At 39.9% G+C, this 16,728-nt stretch overlaps 1 long non-coding RNA gene across 2 annotated transcripts in view; it reads right to left on the reverse strand.

Moving 5' to 3' along the window:
• Positions 1-374: 374 nt before the first annotated feature.
• The window catches only part of LOC103884229, a 48,943-nt gene continuing 32,589 nt past the window's right edge, over positions 375-16,728 (reverse strand). For both annotated transcript variants that reach the window (XR_002521944.2, XR_646751.4), the window contains 2 exons: positions 13,532-13,672; positions 375-1,950 (listed from right to left, as the gene is read on the reverse strand). This is a non-coding gene — a long non-coding RNA (uncharacterized LOC103884229). The remainder of the gene's footprint in view (positions 1,951-13,531; positions 13,673-16,728) is intronic.

Genomic DNA, 16,728 nt, shown 5'->3' on the forward strand with positions numbered 1-16,728 from the left:
GAAGAATAAAAAGTTAGAAAAAATAGAATAAAGCGAGTTGATTCTTTATTCATTCATTTGACGCATGCTTTTTGCGACTCCACTGTGTCAGGTTCTATTCTCTGTTGGACTGTATAACAAAAGACAGACAAGATTCCTTCATCATGGACTTTATTGAGCACATACACAGGACCATGAGATCCTACACTTTTTTGTAGAAGTAAGAGGCAAAGTGTGTACTGATCTTAAAACAACAGTTCAAGAAAAGAAAAATCATGATCAATAAACATGATGTGTGGAAATTTTTGCCTACTCAAAGGACAGTTGAACAACTATGTGAAGTTCACTTCCACTCTTCCACTAGGATACTGAGCTTTGAATAATTTTAACTGCAGTCACAGAGAAGTACAACTATTTATTTTCAGTACTAAAGAGTTTCACAGAACTTTTTCTACTTATCTACCTGCCTCATTCACTTTCCCCATTAAAAAAAAAAAAAATCTAAAATCTGTGACAGTTTTGACACAATGAACAGTAAAACCCTAAAGCAAATACTGCACTTTGGCTTGTTCTTAATATGTATTAGAATGAATCCCTTGCTTCTCTTTTCTTCCATTTCCTGCCATGTTTTTGTTGATTTTTAAAAGTGCTTTTTATTAATTTATCACTTATGCTTCCTCGATCCTTTCAAAAAGGTACCAACTGATGTAAGATGGTTATTTAACTTTTCAGAACACATTGGGGGCTTAGCATTTCATCTCTTCATCTAATTTCTGACTTGTCATTAAAACTGATTCTGAACAATCACTTCTGACTCCCAACAATCTTCAGCATTTGACGTTGTAAATATTTCTTCCTTGTATAATTTAAACCTCACGAGAGGCTAGAGATGAAATGTGGTCATTGACTTTTCATAACTTAGAAAAGAAGAAAGATATTTAGATTAAATAAAATGCTATGCTCGCCCTGTTGGAGCCATAGCAGCTAAAACAACATTCCAGATAAAGGAGTAAAACAGTCTCTGAAACCCAGGTTGCTTTTCCACTCTAGGATGTCATACGTTCATGACAACACCTGGACATAGTTCACAGTAATGTCTACAATTCTGATAATGGCTTCTAAGTGGTTTCCTAATGGAAACGAAGCCAATTTTCTTTTGTCTAGTCTGTGATTAAGGAAACTAAAACTGAAGTATAATACACAAATATTCCTCATATTAAAAACAAAGAACATCAACAATAAGAAAAAACAGAATCACAGCTCAGAGGGAGTGGTGAAGCCAAAAACGCAACTGTGTTGCAACATCTGGATAATCCAGACATTCTCAATAGTTGGCAATGAGAAAGCTCAGATAGCAGTCAGCATTACTGTTTCAACAGTGATGATCAGAAGCCTTGGCAGTTCAACAAATTCATTGCACTTTACCACAAATCTGCATTGTTTATTCTCAGCGGTAGCTCTCTTGCTCTAAAATCTTCATGGAATTTTGCTCTTTAACATCAAAAGTATTCAGCTAGCTATTTAAACTATTGGATTTTGTAGTAGTAATACAAAAACAGGCTAAATAAACCTAATGAATTTTGTTCTTAGAGGCCTAATATTAGTCACTGGCCAATTTTGAACAATTCAATAAGAATACAGTTATTGAAACATGGTGTATTCTGTGAAGCACCTTCTCCATGTTAACCCCAAACTTGTATCATTGAAAGTGGTTCAAAATCTCCATTTCAGTCATTTCCAAAGGGAATACCTTCCCGCAGAGCCCAACAGACCCAATATTACAGAATCTGTTCACATGGTTACTAATTGTTGTGTGTCTCTGGGATGTTTTTATCCATTTCCCAAATTCTTATGCTGTGCCATCTTCTTGGCCACTGTCTTTTGCTTCTGGTTGAATCAGGTCTTCTGGAAACTCAGTCTCAAAGATGGAGCAGATGCTAAATGACTGAGATATACCCATAGAGTTGGAACCTAAAGGCAGACACAAAAATATAAGGTGTGATTCATGCCCATCAAACCTATGAATTGTTTCTGCAATTAGGTTTTCATTTCCACTGAATAGCTCTACAATTCTTTGACAGCTGTGATTCCATTGACTTCAGGGTAGTTTAGCAATGGGAATTGGCTACAGTCTCAAGTCACCATCTGTTCAATCCTCATGTCCAGCTTTCTCCTGAGTGGCTTTACTTTCTGAAACCAATCAGCAGAATTGAAATATATGTTGTCATTTTACAGCATCAAGTTTGGTGAATCCATATCTCTGTCATAACAGTATAAAATTTTAGTTGAGGGTTTAAAGTTGTTGGTTGTTTAGTCATCTGATTTACCAAATTCTTTAATCTGAAAAAGCAGATCAAAGAACCTCTTTCAAATTTTTTCCTGACTTAATCATCCACCTATATTAAATACACAAAATTATATTTCAAGTTTTTTTAAAGTAAGTAGTACTAAGTATGCAGAACATTTACAGCCTTTATCACCTCCTCCATTAAAATGTGCAACAAACTAGTTTTTACAAAATTCAGAGCCCTAACTCTCTTGATGCTTGGGATAATTGAAACCAAGTTCACCAATGTACTCTTGTGACTCGTATTCATTACATACCTCTTCTTTTATTCCTTCATCATAGGTCTTCATATAATAATTGAATTCTACTTTTAGTGCAGACCAAAATGCTTTAATTTCTTATGGGAAGGTAGGTTCACACATTCTATGTCAGTAGGTAGTGTTTATGTTTTGTAGCATCCTCAAGGTAAATGCATTTGACCTCATGTTGATTGTCCCTCTGAGGTGGTCAGACAAGTGAGTAGGGAAGAGCTGGTGTCATAGTGTGCTTTGGGCTGCCATAACAGATGATAACTTTATAAAGAAAAGGGATTTATCTGTCACAGTTCTGGAGTCTGGAAAGTCCAAGATCAAGGCACCAGCATCTGTGGTGTCTGGTGTCTGGTGAGGGCCTTCTTGCTGCCTGCTTACGTGCCAAGTAAAAAGACAGGCAGAGACCAAAGTTATGTCCTTGTATGGCAGAAGAGTAGAAGAGAGTGAACCCACTCCCATGAACACTTTCTACTGTGGCAATATCTATTCATGAGGAAGGAAGCCTCATGACATAAAGACTTCTTATTAGGACCCAACTCCCAATGCTGTTGCATTGGGAATAAGTTTCCAACACAGACGTTTTGTGGGACATTCAGACCATAGCAGCTGGCTATTGGAACTGAGGTTCCTGTGAATGCCCTTGACGCATTGGTATCTGATTCTAAACTCTGAGGTCTGCTACTTTACAGAGCTGCAGAGGGGACACCAGGGGAACTAAATCAAAGCCATTCACAAATGGTTTCCTCCAGAGGTCCCTCCTTGTTTCTGCAGCTCCTTTTGGATTTGGATAACTGTTTTTACATATCCCTTGTGTTCATATTTGGTAACTCGTTTGCCAGTGATTCTTCACCCTACTTTTCCCACTTGTTTTTGGTCCCTGTATGTATATCATGCTTTGTTGAATTGCTTAAAATCTCCTTGTAACTGAAACTAGCCAGGATCCCATTTGGAACCTTGCTGTTCCTGCATGCTGGTGGTTACCCAAAGGGCCATTGTTTTACCCAGGAGAGGCGATGAGAGTCCTGACAGTGTCATGGGGAAGGGGTTGAGCTGAGGTAGGAGTGAGATGCAGATGGTTTCTAGCCATGTTCACTTCCCACTAAGGAAAAGCAGGCTTGTTTGTTTGTTTGCTTATTTATTAGTTTTTATTCTACTTGTATCTGAGAAGTCAATATCTGAACAAACACTGTGAAGTTAAATTCAGACTGTTTTCTGTCTGGTGTTAAACCAAAACATATTTCTTTGGGTTTCCTAAAATAATACAACATATTAGGATAAGGAGGTTAAAAAACAAGTCTTTAGAGTCAGACAGGCCTAAGCCCGACCTGTCCCATCCCTTTCACTACTCCTCTGAAGCCATCAATGCTTAACCTAGGTCCTCAGCCCCTCTGTGTCAGTTCCTGTCGGCAAAATGGGGATAAAAGTAGCACCTACCTCAAAAAATGTTATGAACATTATGTGTAAAATCACATACAATGTATCAAGTCAAGTACATGGAATACTTATGATGATAACAACATACCACATTCTGTTGACCAGATTTTATTCTCTAACACTTTACATTAGATTTGCTCATTTAATCCTCACAGGTGCTATCTTTGTCTTTACTTTATAGATGAAGAAGCCGAGGTTAAGAAAGATTAATATATGTTACACAAGATCACAAAGCCAGCAAGGAAATGGGCTGGGGTTTGACACCAGATCTCTTTTATTCTGTAGCTTCTGTTCTAAAGATAGTGCTTTAGAACAGAAAAGTAAGGCATCCTGTAGAGCTTTCTATTAAGTGGTGAAGTGAAGGCAGACCTCTAGTGAGAAATTGAATCTGGAAGCCAATTTTCAGATAAGTGTACCAGGAGGAGAGTGCAAAAATTATTGGTGAGATATTTGAATTATCAAAAGCAGTCCTTCATTGCTATCAGTGTCCTTGATGCTTTGTGTGATTTTCTGCATTGATGAAACAGATATTGGGTGTCTACTCAGTACCAGGTGGTGTAAAGTACCATTGATACCAATAGAGATAATTGTTACCCCAACTCTCACCTTCCTTAGCCCCATTCCCTAAACCACATCTTTTACCATGGCTTTTTAGGGGACCCCATGAGCATTAGCTAAAAAGAAGTTTTCCAGAATGGTATACTAAGAAAAATTTCATTAGGACTTGGGCCTGGGATCAAATCATGCCAATAAAACCTGATGTTTGAATATCTTAAGACTTGGTTTTGTCAGATGTAAAATATGAAAAACTAGCAGGTAGTGAAACATCAGATCTCACCCCACTGTCCGGAGTCAAATCGTGTCCTCCCAAAAACACGTGTTGAAGTCCTAACCCACAGTACCTGCACAGGTGATCTTCTTTGGACGTAGGGTTTTTGCAGATTTGATTAAATTAATATGAGGTCATTACATTGTGCATTAATTTAATATGACTAGTGTCCTAACAAGGGAAAAATTTGAACACAGACACAGAAACACAGGAATACTATCGTGTGAATATACAAAGACATATAGACACAATGAGGGAAGGCCATGTGAAGATAGAGCCAGAGATTGGAGTGATACATCTACAAACCAAGGAATACCAAGGGCCGTTCGTCTACAGCCACCAGAGACTAGGAGAGAGGCCTGGAACAGATTCTCCTTCAGAATCTCCAGAAGAAATCAGCCCTCCTAACACCTTGATCTTGGACTTCTGGACTCCAGAACTGGGAAACAATAAATTTAGACTGTTTTAGGCCACAAATTTTGTGATACTTTGTTACAGGAGCAACAGGAAACTAATACACCTGCCAAGTAATGAAGTCAGGAAATAATTTCTTAGGAAATTTAAAATGATAGATGCTGGAGGAGAGAACCCGCTCTTAGGGGGCCTGCTGCATCAAATAATGGAAGCCAAGTCACGGTGAGTTGAAATCCAGTTCCTATTGGGGATTAGAAGGTTATCTGTTAACAACCTTCTCCCTTAGTCCAATTCTTCCTAGAGGAATGTAATCCTTATGCCCACTAACCCACTGTTTTCAGCTTCTTCAATATGTGCAGTTGTCTTCACCCACCTGTCTTTTTTCTTTTTTCTGTTTATCTTTCTACACTACTTTTGTAGTCCACCTGTACCTCAATTCAAACTTCATCTACTTTCCACTATCCCTTATTACTTTAATTTAACTTGGGCACAGATATGCTGCTTCTGTGCCCAATAATTGACTTTGTTCTATTTGTCTTTAAACCTGGCCATGTGTAGTGGTCCCATCAACTCTCACATTTCACTCACTCCTTCTTGAAAAACCTGTTTCAACACTTCCGTAGATACAAAGAAGCTAGTAGCTTAGTTTTGTATCTAATGTGTTTCAAATAGTCCCTAAATGTTTCATTCTTTGTTGAAGAAAGAAGCTAAGGGAAGGAGAAATGAAAGTGCCTTTTCCAAATTAGGTGATTGGTGAATCTCAACAGACCCAAGACGGCTTGATAACAATAGTAACAGCCAGATTCAGACAAGCTGGCTTTGAATTCCCAAATCTCTGCTCTGGCACGGACTAGCTCAGTGCCCTTGCAGGAATTCCATAATTTCCATATGCCAAAATGGTCAGACTGCAAAATGAGATAACAGTGCTGCCTGTCTTAAAGAATAGTTGGGCTGGGCACGGTGGCTCACGCCTGTAATCCCAGCACTTTGGGAGGCCAAGGTGGGCGGATAATCTGAGGTCAGGAGTTCTAAACTAGCCTGGCCAACATGATGAAACCCCATCTCTACTAAAAATACAAAAATTAGCTGGGTGTAGGGGCAGAGGCCTGTTATCCCAGCTACTCGGGAGGCTGAGGCAGGAGAACTGCTGGGAGGCAGAGGTTGCACTGAACTGAGACCATGCCATTGCACTCCAGCCTGGGCGACAAGAGCAAAACTCCATCTCAAAACAAAACAACAAAAATGTTGGGAAGGTAAGAGGATTAGTAATGCATGTGTATTTTATGTCTGGTTGTTAGTAAGGTCTCAGTAAATGTTAGCTCTTTCTATTTGTCTCCTAGATTTTCGGCAAATATTTCATTTTTACAATAATGCATTCACACAGTTGTGTTCACTATTTGTTTAACTAAGACCTTTGCATACTTATTTTTATGCAGTCTCTTAATAAGAAATTAAAGCATAAAATTGAAATATAAATCTAATAAAAAACGGAATAAATTTTTAAAAATTCCATGCTAGTAAATTTTGATGGATTTTTTTTTAACTGCTTGCTGCAGTTGATTTTACACCAGCATTTTATGAAGTATATTTTATTTTTTCTAAGAATTCAATTACATCAAATAGGTATACTAGTACAGGCTGATAGCTATACCTGGAAATAACAGTAAATTTTAAAAAGCTTTTTTTTTTTTAAAAAAAAAAAAAACCTTTCAGAGTTACTGTCAAAGCTTTTCCTGTTTGTCGAGATTGTGCACTTTAGGAATGAAAAGAAAAATTGAAATATACTGGAGGGAAGTTATACTCATTGGCATGAAATATCGGAGAAAAGCATGCAAGGAAAGCAGTCCAATAAACCAAGGCAATTCTAGCTCTGGTCATTATACAAACTTAACATTACATTGTGGATATAAACGTCTGAATGAGTAGTTGATTCCTGCTGCGATGGAGAAAATGTAAAGGGAGCTGATATGCTTTCAAATAGACAATCTTTAGTCCTAATTTGAATAAATTAGGCCCAGAGGGTTTTTATTTGTTTCCTTTGGTGAGGTTTTTTTTATTTTCTTCTTTTATTTATCTGGTTTTGGAGGGGGCTACTATATGATTTAGCAATTAAACGATTTAAGCTAATTGATGATTGAATGGAAAGATGAGTGGATCAATACATTTATAAAAGTCTGTTTTCTCCAAACATTCTAAAAGACAGATACCATATGTCTAGCATGTAATGGGCACTTGATAAACTATTTTGACTGACTAATTCAATTTTATATATCCTTTCTTCTCCCAGATACCTGGTAAATTCTGCATCTAATAGGCATCAAAGTTGGTTGTTTGTGTACTGTCATTTGGCATGTATCTGTCTGATGCAAAGACAAAGTTACATGAGCCAGAGGCAATGTGAGCAGATTCTGATCATCAAGATCTACTCCCAAGAAAAGGTGAGGGTACAGGAGGTGGAAGTACTAAAGGAAAGAGGAAACTTCCCTCTTCCCACCACTTACTTTAATGGAGTAAGTCAAGCATAAGACTTTAAAATTAGAAGGAATGAATTTAGTGTCCATGTCTGTCACTTCCTTGCTATAAGATACTGGGCAATTTTCTTAGCTACCCGGAGTCTCATATTTTCTCACTTGTAAAAGGGGAAATATGCTTTCTCAGTGTTTTCCCAGTGGTGAGGATTCAATCAAAGAAATCTCATGAACGTGTGCATTAAACTTTAATGTGCTTTGCAGATATGAGACAATAACCACATCATCCACATCGGATGCAATAGAGAAGGTCAACTCTGTAAACTGTAAAAGCATAAAAGGTTAGAGACCATCCACAGACAACTGAGGTTTAGAGACCTGTGAACTTCATGACCATAGGACTCTGTTGAATGAACCTTTTAACCCTTTGTTTTTAAGCAGTTTGTATAATGTGAAATTAAATAGCAAAGCTTGACAGCAAAAGGAACAACAAAGGTATTTTTCAACATACTCAACCTCTTCCACAGTCATTCCTGTAACTCCCAATCATACTTTTACTAAGTAACAAAAAAGATGCTTTCTTCCTAGCAAAACCCAAACAGCCATGATCTGGACTGTTCCTGGAATCTCAGATGTTGTGTAAGATAGAAATGCATTATAAAACATGAGCTTGCCTCCCCTCAGTGCAGCTTTATTGCATATTTATGCCTGTAGTTCCTGGGTGCTTCTGAAGCAGGAGACATGCTTGTTTACCATTTGGACTGGTTCCATTTCCACTCACCTGTGTGGAGTTTAATCTGAGAACCCCCTTCTGAGCCCCTTAAAGCTTTTTTTTTTTTTTTTTTTTTTTTGATACAGAAGGAGCCTGGGGAGTCTACATAAATCCAAAGACTCCACATCAGGCACTGGCAGGAAGAACGTGTTGAGCTATGAGGCTTTTCTAGACCTTGCAGGATCAAAAACACAAGGGTGATATAGCAAGTGCACAGTGTCACAAGAGACAAGTGCCAAATCACACATGCTAATCAGAATGCCTGAAGGTTGGCAGAATTCAGGCAGCAATTTCTCTTCCACCGATCTCCACTTGACTTTTCTTGGGAACCAACAGGGAGATGTTGGGTTTGACTATTAATGAGTCAGTACACACTTTATTGGTCCTAAAGCACATTTGTCATGGCAATTTACATGAGTTAGCACCATGTTTCTAAAGCTTACTATGGAATCTACCAAGCATTTGTTTTAATGAGCTAACACACCCAGAATGACTTATACTTTTTATGGTATTTATTACATATTGTCATAAACACTGTTAACTTAAATTATGGAACCATTTGCACACTAAAAGAAAAAACAAAGTGTTCATCATTAGAGCAAGAAAGAATCTTTAGAGACACCCACTCCAGCACTTTGTATTCTGTTGTATATAGAAGAAAATCTGGTGGCATTCTTTGTCTCATCTTAGCTAAAAGGAAATCTGAAGATCTGCAACTTGGCTGGGGTCCTGGAAGTCTGGGATGGGCAGGCAAGGACCACGGACTACAGTGGGTTAAATATAGGGACCTTCCATTGGGTAGAACCCACGAGAAAAACCGAACCCATCTTTAGATAAACAGGGAGCCAAGTTATCAATCCTTAATAACTAGGAAGGATAGTCCAAGTCATGGGAAAATTTAAGGATAATATACAGATTAACAGAACCTGGAGAGACTCCTGGAGTAGGCAAAACACAGCACCAGGCACGTTTCATGTTAGACTGTGCTCTTGGCTGTGTGGCAAGAAGCTCTGTCAACTTGGACTTAAGCTTTTCATAATAGTTACTAATTTCCTGGCTCTTAGTGTACATGTCCACTTGCAACTGGCATAAACTGGTTTTAAAGGCCATACTTTAATGTGATGTGTCTCTCTAGGATTTTCTGGAATGCGAATATTCATCGTCTCCCACATTTCATTAATCTCTCACACTCAAAGCTCTTTCCTGATGATGTTGCCTTCCTGAGAGTTAATGTGAAATGGTGATTTAAGAGTGTAGACTCTGGTTCACCAACAAGCTATTTGTCCTTGGGACACTTCTTAACCTCTGTGTTGTAGGCAAATAACTCAACCTCTGTGCTGTAGGTAAACAGGCATAATAGTAATCTCTTTAGGGTTAGTGTGAGGATTGAGTTATAATATGCCGGGTCCTTAAAATAGTGCCTGGCAATTAATGAATGCTATTTAGGGGTTTCTAATATTTATTAATTTTAATTATGTATCATCCCTCCCCTATTGTCTAAGGCTAGCAATGTGCCGAGAAGCAAGCATGTAACAGTTTGGAGTAAAAAAACTTAACAGCATTTGATTTTCAGCTTAATGGGTTTTTTAAAAATTGTTTTTCATTTCGAAATAAGAAAACGCGACACATTGGTGTAAATAAGCAGAATCCCTTTGAATGCAAACTGATGGAGTTATGTTAAATTGGTGACTCAAATTACATAACATTGTTATTACTTTTTTCCACATTTTATTAATACTATAAACCTTTGGATTGGAAAAAGTTCAATGAACCCCAAATTGAGTAAATGTAAAATTCAAAATCATACAAAACCAATCACTATATCATTTAGAAATATATATATATATATATGAATAAAAACAATAAGTAGGAAAGACAAGATTAATAAAAATTCAGGATTGCAGTTACCCCTGGGGAGAAGAATGGGGGACTCAAAGGCTTTAAGTATATTGGCAAATTTTTTCCCTCAAGTGACCTAAGGAGTAAATAAGTAGTATTATTATTCTTTAAATTGAATATGCAGAAAATATGTTTTTCAAGTATACTAGATATCACAATAAATAGAAAATAAATTAATGAAGTTCATCCATTCTTTTTATGTATTACTTATAATAACACAAGCCAGAAAGCTGGGAGTCATTCTTGACCACTCCCTCACCAAGCAAATCTAATTAATTATCACATTCTACTTCTCCCTACCTTCACTATCACAATCAGACCCAAGCCACCTTGACTGTCACCAAAAACACTGAAGTCCCTCCTGTCTCTTAAACCCCTGCTCTAATCCAATCTCCGGATAGCAGCCAAAGGAAACGCTTTAAACCTTATCTCTCTTCAACTTGTCTATCTCTCCATCCCCTTTGCTATCAGAAGCAACAGAGTGACAAGTAAATTGCCCAAAGCCGCACAGCCAGGAAACAGCAGAGGCAGGACTTTGGGTGATATTGGGAAAGGCTTAGTCACTGCCTCACACAGGGTAATCTCTGGATAAAGGACAGATTTATTTCTCCTTGAATCACTATCTCACCTTCTTTGTCTGCTTACTTTTCCTTAACTCTGACCTCAAACCACAATTTCCAAGAAATGCCTTCCTAAGCCCCTGGCCCCATTGCAGCAAGTCTCCACTCTTTGTCCTCCCAGCACCTTGTACATTTCTAGTAACATCCCTCCTCCACTGGATTGTGACCTCCACAAGGGTAGGAGCCTCTTTTGCCCACCATCACAGTGCACATCATACACCCTTGCTCACTCTGGTACTCTCCATGTCCATCTCTCAGTGAAAATGATAGGTCACCAACCAGATCTCTCATCTTACATTCCAACAATAAGCAATCTGGTCTGCTGACCCTACCCACAGGGCTGTGTGTGAGACAGGTGGGCTGGGGAACAGAGATCAGCCCTGGCCCATGGAACTCAAGATAGCCTGCTCCATGGAAGGGACCTGGTGCCCAGGTAGAAATGAAAGTGACGTTGGACACCCACGACCTCAATCCCTGGAGCTAGTGAACAGGTCACAAATTAGTCCCTTCTGCCCCTGTTCTTTCAATCATATCCACTCCTCTCACTTGGAGAGGTGGAAGGCATCTGACGTCCACCCCAAGTATGCTGGGGCTACTAGTGACACAGACAAAGGTGGCCAAGCAAGATAAAGTCAGGGTAGGGGTGGGAGGGCAGGAGCAGGCATGGCCAAGGCTGTGGAGCTTCTCCAGAGAGCCAAATACGTTTAATCCTGCTGAGGTCTGGCTCTTTTCCTTGGCAGCACTGAATATGTTTACAATTATTGTCCATGATCTTTCTGCTCCACAATAGAGGAGCAGAAAGGGTACCTTCATGCTCCTCTGAATTCTTGTGTCCAGCACAGAGCATGACCAAGGGCGTATGTCCAAGAAATGGGTGATGCAGCCAGCCCCTGTGAGTCCTTCAGGTCTTACTCAGGTACTTCATTGAGAAGCCTTTATTCCTTGACACATTTCTTAGTTGTTTTGGTGCTCTTCACCATGGGACCACATAGCCTTGGTGCTTTGTATTGTGGGCTCAAAAGACATCTGCCGAATGAATGAATGGACACTTGCAGGCTGACTCTCTCCTGAACAGTTGCTAGGTCTAGTGCTCTCTGCCTGGAATCCTCTTTCCTCTTCATTTACCTGTTCAGTTTATTTCAACATTTGAGGGATTACTAGATGCTACACTCTTTTACTGGACTCAAGGGTCATTTCCTTCAGAAGGCCTTTCTGACTCTTTCCTTTAGGGCTCGTCTTCTCCATGGCTACTGTACCTAGGAGGACCTCTCTGCCCCAAGATCACGATGGTACCTTGAGCACAGAAACCATATTTGATTTCTCTCTGTAGCCATCATGCGGCCATGCTTGGCACCAGTGTGGGTTCAGGAAACACCTACAGAAGACATTATCTTTTAGGAGAGAGACAACCACTGAAGCAGACTGATCCTGATTGGGATTCCAGCCCTGCACTTGATAGCATAGCCAAGTTCCTTTCTTCCTATTAGTTTTCTGGGTTAAAACAGCCTACTCAGCCTGGAAATGATGTCTAAACTATCTGGCAGAGTTGCCAGGATAGTCATTATCCCCTCAACCTCAGGAGACAGCAGGGCAGGATAGACTCCCTTAATATCTGGTACTTGGTACTCCAGATAGCTGAGAAAGGTGAGAGCAGGAAGAGAAGTTAGAGTAGAATTCATTCTTTTCTGCCCTAGTCTAAGGTTCTCCTTTCCCTCCACCATCAAAGTCACCTAGAAAACAGAGCCAAAAAACTAAATACTGATGTTTTATTTGGGGAGGTAAAAACTCAAGACATTATGAGTGAGAAGCAAGGGACAAAGTAAGAGAAGAAATAATGGGAAGTAATACAAGATGATGTATTACCAGGCTGGGCACTGCTTCATGACAAGCCTTGAGGAGGCACAGCAGTTGTGCCCACCTGCTACTTGGGAAGTCTCCCCATAGACTGTGCTATTTTGGAGAAATGGAACTTTGCAGCAATTCATGGAAGGAAGGAAAGAAGGCGGAATTTATCTGCCTGGCAGTTAGCTGTCTCCCATTTTCCATTAGTCAAATTTTACCCCATAAGTATTAACTCTCCCACACTTCTAGGTTTGCTGGTGCCAAATTGGGATGTCAGATCTCATGCCCTGTGGTAGTGCATTTTATCCATGTCTTTAAAGTGGTGGGAAGAGACACAGACTCTATGCATATGGCACAGACTCTATGCACCACCAGGGAGGACCTGATATAGTACATATATCCTGTCCAGTACAGTCCAACATTGGTTTTCTCATTTTCTGGAAGAGAACACAAGGCATAGTGATCAAAGATCTTTCCCAAGGTCACATGGTTATTAAGTGGTAAATTTAGGATTTGAGTGCTGCCTGGCTCTGGAAACTGTGGAAGGCCAAGATAAAGAACTTGAATTTTATGTAGCAGGCAAAGAAGTCGCTAAAGGGTTTTAAGCTTGAGAGGGACATGAAATAAAGAGCTTTTTAATGAAGCTCCCAATCTCTACTCTGCCCCACCTTCCTACCTGGCTAAACTCCAGTAGAAACAGGTGGCTGCAGAAGAGTTCGAGCATTGAACACAAGTTTTGAGAAGTCTCTGGGTCCTGAGCTTCGTTTGGGCTTCAAGTATTGCTCCATAATCTTCCTGTGTTCATCCAAGCCTCCACCTACCAAAGAGACAAGCTGGTCAGAGACAGATGTGATCTGGGTAGAAAAGCCAAAATGAGAAGAGACTGACCTAAAGACGAGGAGAAGGAGGACCATCCATCTCTTCATCCTCAGCCTATGCATCTGAAGATCTTGGCATCTGCTGATGAATCCTTTGGTGTTGCCTGAGGTGGTCAGATCTCATAAACTGTCAGCTGCACTGATCATATCTATGTGATCTATATCTGTTGTATATCCACATATTTCACCCAAGCACATCAGAAGGGAAGAAAGGCCATGTATGTGTAGATCCTCTTACTTTGGCAGCCTGGTGTGCCACCTGACACTGGCTTAGTTCCTCAGCCACCTGATCCATTTCAGCCTGGTATCAGCTGTACATGGGGACTGTGTGGGGTCCAGATCCACTTCAGGCCAGACAGGAGACCGGTCACCGCAGTGTCACAGGTGGGTGTCCGGAAACCACCACATCCAATATTGCCTTATGGATCAACTACTTCTAGTGAAGTTCTGAAAAACTTAAACAACAATTGCTTACTGATTTGTACCTTCATTACATTTCTGGAATTCAAGCATATAATAAAAATAAGCAAAAAAAAAATACTTTGGCATTTTATAAAAACTAGACATATGTTCTAGGCCCATGCTATTATAATCAGGTCTTTTACTTACATGAGTGTCAGGTTGGCCATTCAAAATCATGTGGGGCAGGGGATAATTCTCTATTTTGTGGGAGCGACTATATAATGTATTATAGGACATCTAGCCTACCGAAGCCCTGCCCTCTAAACACCAGTAGTCCCCTTCTGTCCTTCATCATCATAATAAAAAAGCATCTCCCCAGATTTTCAAAATGCCCCATGGGGGGAATTATTGCCCTAGAAAGTATCCAGGAATGGGAGGCAGCTAATTGGTGGAGTGAAAGCCACACAGTGGGCAAGATTGCCCAGGAAGTTCAGAAAGAGTAATAAAAGACCAGGGACAAGGTTAAGTGAAATACAAACATTTAAGAAATAGGAAACGGTAAGAAACAGCACGAAAAGACTGGAAACAGAAAGAGAACAAGTTTCAAGGCCAAAGGAGAAGAGGAACAGAAAAGGGCAAATAACGTTTTCTCTAGAGGAGACGTCAATAGTGTCAAATGAAGCAGATAAATTAGGTGAAATGAGGAACTGATGTAAGTCTACTGAATTCGACAGTTAAGAAGTAATTTCTGAATTGTCCCAAGGCTGTCAGTGCTGCCTTTGTGGACTGAGAATGTATTGCAGCAAATTTGAAATTGGACATCAAAACTGGAGACACTGCATTGTCAAATCTTTCTGAAAGGGGGAGAGAGATGAGAATTACGATTGACATGACTCAGTGGATCAAGGCAATTGAATTTTAATTCACATTCCATCACATTTCCTTCAAGAAGTACCTTATCATTCCATACTTGTAAAATGTAAAAGCAATGCCTGGCTTCAATCAAACTCTAAAGAAATGTGTTTACTTGTTCATTTATTTGTTTTTAAAGCAAAAAAACCTTTCTGATTTAAACAAGTGAGACTTTCTTGAATAAATTCTACAGGGGGGAGGGAACATGCATAGACCTCTCTTTTCCTCTTCTTGAAGTCCCTGGCAATATCTTTAAGTGTGGTCTGTGTACAGCTACAAACTACAGCTCATGTAAACAGTAGCATGTTTCTTTCTCTTTCCCCAACATTAGCGACTCTGACACTTCTTCTGTTTCTTTCCAGGAGACACAGGTCAATATTGCTGTGTCTGAAATCTCATTGCAGAGCTTCACTAGGGCTCTTCACAATAACTACACCTCTTTTCAGAAATGTCAACAATACCTGGGCTGTAAAGAATCTCTTTGCCAAAATGTGTCTTTAGTCTTAAAGTTGAATTGGTAAAGAATAGCATCCTCAGCATTTTACATTAAGAGTAGAAAACTTGAGCATGTTTATATGCCAAAGAGGGCAAGATAAAGAGGGGGAAGCTGATGGAACACGTGTTAAAATGATTCAATGATGAAATAAGGACCTCAAGACTGGAAGAAATTGAACCAAAACTCTTAGGTAGAAGGAGACCTTGACCAGGCACGGTGGCTCACGCCTGTAATCCCAGCACTTTGGGAGACCAAGGCAGGTGGATCACGAGGTCAGGAGATCGAGACCATCCTGGCTAACACGGTGAAACCCCGTCTCTACTAAAAATACAAAAAATTAGCCGGGCATGATGGCAGGTGCCTGTAGTCCCAGCTACTCGGAGGCTGAGGCAGGAGAATGGCGTGAACCCGGGAGGCGGAGGTTGCAGTGAGCGAGATCGCGCCACGGCACTCCAGCCTGGGCGACAGACCGAGACTCTGTCTCATAAAAAAAAAAAAAAGAAGGAAAAAAGAAAGATATAATCACACCTCCAGGGAGTGGGGCTTGGAGCGTGAGATGGTGCTTTTTAGAAGCTCATATAAAAGGGCCATGTCACTTGGGATGCATTAGACCGCAAATAATAGATGTCCTAAGTAAACAATAAAGATTAAACAATAAAGATATTATTATCTCATTTAAGAAGAAATGTATCCAGATTTGTTTAATAATAATGTGAAACAGTGAATCGAATTATCTGAAAATGACCATAAAAACTCACTCTCAGTTGCTAGGAAAGCAGGCCGGCTGTCATGAGGGAATGCAGAGTGGTTGCTACCTTCTCTAAGTGGGTGGAACAGTAACCAGCCTAAGCATTCTGTGGAGTGTGACCATAGCCTCCCTTCCCCTAGCATTCCCAGACAATTTTTGTAAACTCATCATTTTCAATAGATGATCCATGGTCCCTAAACCAGCAGCACCCATGTCACCTGGGAACATGTTAGACATGCAAATTCTCAGGGCCACCTCGGAACGCTGAATTAGAAGCCCTGGGGGTGGGGTTCAGTAATCTGTATTTTATCAAGCACTACAAGTTCATGCTAATGGTTAAAAACCACTGCTGTGAACATCTGATACCCAAAATCCAGATGCAGGGACTAGATCATTGAGGGCTTCAAAAGCAATGAAAAGCACTTTACGGAGTCAAG

The sequence above is a fragment of the Papio anubis genome, chromosome 3 (assembly GCF_008728515.1).
Source record: "Papio anubis isolate 15944 chromosome 3, Panubis1.0, whole genome shotgun sequence".
Lineage (NCBI taxonomy): Eukaryota > Metazoa > Chordata > Mammalia > Primates > Cercopithecidae > Papio > Papio anubis.